Here is a 4,605-nt window from a genome sequence, read left to right on the forward strand (position 1 = left end):
ATAACCTTTTACATCTTCAGAATATCCAACAAAAGTACATTTCTCACTCTTAGGTTCTAAAGCTTTATGCTTTTCATCTGGAATATGGGCCCATGCTTCACTTCCAAACACACGAAAGTGACTTACATCTGGTTTAATGGAACTCCAAGCTTCTTCTGGAGTGATATTCTCTAGAACCTTAGTAGGAGTGCGATTGATTATATAATTTTCACAATTAATTGCTTCGGCCCAAAAACTAAGACTGAGTCCTTTAGATTGCAGCATACAATTAGCCATTTCCTTTAAGGTGCGATTTTTCCTTTCAGCTACACCATTTTGTTGTGGAGTGTATGGAACAGTATGTTGCATTTGAATTCCATTTTCGGTGCAAAAGTTGATGAATGTGTTTTTAACATATTCTCCACCATTATCAGTTCTTAGCTTAAGAATTTGATGTCCAGATTGTTTTTCAACAAAGGCTTTGAAGGCCAAAAAAGTGTTAAATACTTCGCTCTTGAGTTTTAAGAAGTATACCCAAGTGCGTCTGGAGAAATCATCAATGAAAGTTAAGAAGTACTTGCAGCCAGAGAATGAAGCAATAGGAAGAGGACCACATAAATCACTGTGCACAAGCTGTAAAGGGGCTGAGGCGTGCCAAGAGGCACGTTTGTCAAAACTGTCCCGATGATGTTTTCCGAGTACACATCCGGAACAAACACCATCTCTGCAAGATACCATAGGAAGACCTGTCACCATATTTTCTTTACATAGATGCTGAAGGGAGCGATAGTTTAAGTGACCAAATCGCTCATGCCAAAGTTTGCTCACTTCATCATTATGAGCAACAAATACTGAGGGAAGATTGGATGACCCAAAGTTGTGAAACTTATACAACCTTTTGGAATCATCAGCAAGACCAGTAGCTAGAATCTGTTTAGGATCTTTTAGATCCTTGATTACAACATCATGAGGTGAAAATTCAACAATTTTACCTTCACCTGAATGAGTTATCTGATAGACAGATAGAAGGTTGCAGGATAAGGTTGGAACACATAATACATCATTAAACTGACCATTGTCTAGATGAACAGTTCCAGTCCCTACAACATTAAGAGATCTATCATCACCAATATATATATTTTTGGTGTTACAATCATTTAAAGAAGAAAACATGGCTTGGTTTTTGGCCATGTGACAAGAGGCTCCAGAATCAATGAGCCACTCATGAGAATGAGAAGAAGAAGAAGATACATTTAATGCATAACCAGACTGAGATGATTGACAATGAGATGCAGAAAGTGCCATTCCGGAAGTTGAAGTTGAAGTAGGCTCCACATGGATGTTATGTTTCTTCATTGCGGCTTCCAAGGCTTCCATCTTCTTAAAGCATTTAGATTCTAAGTGGCCATCTCGATTACAAAAGTTACAATGTCTATCAGTCTTCTTCCATTTGTTTTTATTGGTCTTATCATTTTGCTGAAATGATCTTTCATTTTGAGGCTGAGATGGTTTAGGACCATTCTTTTGAGGATATGACTTCTTAGGATTCTTTGAATTTGGTTGTTGCTGGGCGGCTAACGCTTTCGTGGAAGAGTTTCCAAGATTAAGAAGACCAAGGTGTAAGAGTTTTTCTTGTTCTCTTATTAAGGAATCACAAAAGGAGTCAAAGGAAGGGGCCTTGTAGTCTTGTCCTTGACAAATGAAAGCTTCCCTTGTAGAATGGAAAGTGGAAACAAATACAGAGTAGGCTGGTCCCAACTTAGTAAGGATGGAATAAATAAGGTTACCATCTTCTTTCTTAACTTTAACACCTTCCAAGAGATATCTAAGGGTCTTGAATTTGGACAAGAAATCTTCAATGCAAGAAAAATTATTAGGATCCAAAGTAAGCAGCTCATTTTCAAGTTGATGGGCTCTAATTTCATTTTTAATCCCAAAAACTTTAGCAAGCTTTTCTAATGCTTCATGAGGAGTCTCAAGTCCTGCAATGTGGAATCTAAGATCAGGAGAAATAGACATCCCTATCAAACCACGTGCTTGATCTTGTCTATTTTCCCATTTTGCCGCCTTGTCTTCATCTTTTGGTTTCTTCTCTTGGTTTGTGGCTATTCTAAAGAGACCTTTACTTCTAAGTAAATCTTCCATGTATTCTACCCATTGGAAGTAGTTAGTGCTGTCAAGAATGACTTGGCATGGACTTTCCATTTAAAAAAAAACTGAAGCTGAAGATGCTGAAAGTAAGTGTTCCAACGGATAGATCTCGAAAAAATAGGCGGTTTTAAAAAAAAATGGCTCTGAAAAAGGCTTCCGGATGAAGAAGTTATGGCTTTTTGAAAAAAAATTGTTGACGTTGCCGCCAAAGTGCGCGAATGTGCGGGAATGAAAAAATCCGCCCCCACAAAATGGAGACTTGAACCCAAGACCTCTACTCTCTTAAAATAGCTTTGAACCAATTGATCTATACAAAAAATTTGAGAGAGAGAGAGAGAGAGAGAGGGGGGGGGCCTTGGTTTGCGTGCTTGCCTTGAGAAAGCTCTTTTTCCCTACAAAACACAAAACACAAAACCCAACACGAATATGCAAAGAAAAACGAACCTTGCGGCTCGAAGTTAGCTTTAGCCAAAAAACTAGAAATTTTTAAAAAAAATCTCAAAGTTAGCTTTAGCCGAAAAACTAAATATTTTTCTCAATGTTTCTGATTTTCCGAGATCACACTAAGGTGCAGGGAAAAGAGCATACGCATGAGAAAAATCCTTCCTTTCTGTTTCTGATTTGCCCAGATCGCACAGAGTCGCAGGGCAAAGAGCATACGCAGAAATGAAAGGTATAGATCTGGTTAAAAAAAGGCTAAATAAACTGAGACCGAAATAAGCAAAGAGAAAATAACAGTAAACTGCAAAAGAAACACTGTATACCTCCCGATCTGAAAAATGACGCAGCTAGGGCTACCGGAAACCTTTTCGCGTGAAACGAAAGGGGTTCCTCACTGGAACAGATGCTCCGAACGCAACAGAGCAGTCCTCTCGCCCCGAAAGCAATCAGAAACAGCAGATCTAGGAAACGACAGCCGCATGCAGTTCTACCGGCTTCAGATTTGGATCACCAACGGACGCGGCCCTCAAATAGCTCCGATACCATGTAGGAATTTACAGGGTAAGTTCCACAGAAAGAATACCAAAAGGACACCGCTCACAACCAGATCTCAAATCAATACACCAGTATTTTTGACGTGGTTAAAACCCTCAGAGTGCAAGGAGGGAAACAGTCCACGGCCTGTCCCAACGTGGGTACTACAGGAAATTTATTAATCAAAGAATGAAAATTTACATAAGCTTCTCTCATGCACGGATTACCCGAACAATGACCCTCCATGCGCTTTAAATAGAACTCATGGACCAATCGGGTGTCAAGCCACGGATCAAGTGTCGGTAATACCGAGGTGAGAGTGAACCGTCGGATCACTACATATCATGACCGTCGGATTGTAAGTTACAAAATGTACAACGGTAAAGAAACACACTTTACCTAACTCTAACATAACTCTATACTAGACCAAGTTGAACTTAACTATATCCTATGTGTCGGAATATCCTAACATCCTGTAGCCTCGAGGGACATTGTGAGTTGTCAGTTTTTTCGCCCCACTTCCATAGCTGGAGCTTGGAGGTCAAGTCATGTCATAATAACTCTTCGTCTCATGTTTACCTTGGTAGGTCAGTGAAATTGGGTAAATGTGGGAGGATGCATGTTACATGCCAATTGTTCAATAAAATATTTAAATGAATTCTTTCATATTAAGAACTTAAAATTCAAAGATTTTGATATGCATGGAAATTTACCTTTTATAAATTATCAAAGAATTATTCAAAATAATAATTTTAATTTTATATAAAATGTATTATATATCAAAATAAAACTAGCCAAATTTATTTTTATACAATAATGTAACTAATGTAACTATACATATCAGAAAATTCTTCAGGACAAATAACCCGCGAGATCAAAGATTTTTTTGAGTGTGAAAAAAAAATCACAAATACTTTTCCTTACTGTGAAAAGAATATGACAAAGTCATTAGTGTTCCACTCACGAATAATCTTTAACAAACTTGTAAATTTGATGAAGTAATGATAACTCTACTTGCCGGGCTGAATAACCTTGACCAAACTTATAATGGTTAGAACACTTTGCCCATTTTTTAAAAGAATTTGGCAAGCAACCCCAACGTCATTAATTACACACGTGGGGGTTATTTTGGAAGGTCCACAAAGCCACCAATGAGAACTTTTTATGTGACGAACCTGGAGCATTCACAGAAACAAGAACCCGATAGCTACGAAATCGATCAATTTCAGAGTATCTCATAAAGTGGAAGAACTTACCCGCTGAAGATTACTACTCAAGCGTTGAGGACAACACTTTTTGAAGGAGAGGGGCATGTTAGGTCCCTATACTACTAATGTAACCCCTTATTGTTATTAGTGCAACCCCCTTATTATATTGTTGTTCCCATATAGTCCCCATATTGTTATTATTGTGCCCCATAGAAGCTCACTATTGTTATTATTGTGCCCTTACATTATTATTGTTATGTTGATTCTGAGTATATTATGATCCCTTTGACTT

Source organism: Pinus tabuliformis, chromosome 1_1 (genome assembly GCF_031772625.1).
Source record: "Pinus tabuliformis cultivar Carrire ecotype Pingquan chromosome 1_1, CPIR1, whole genome shotgun sequence".
NCBI lineage: Eukaryota > Viridiplantae > Streptophyta > Pinopsida > Pinales > Pinaceae > Pinus > Pinus tabuliformis.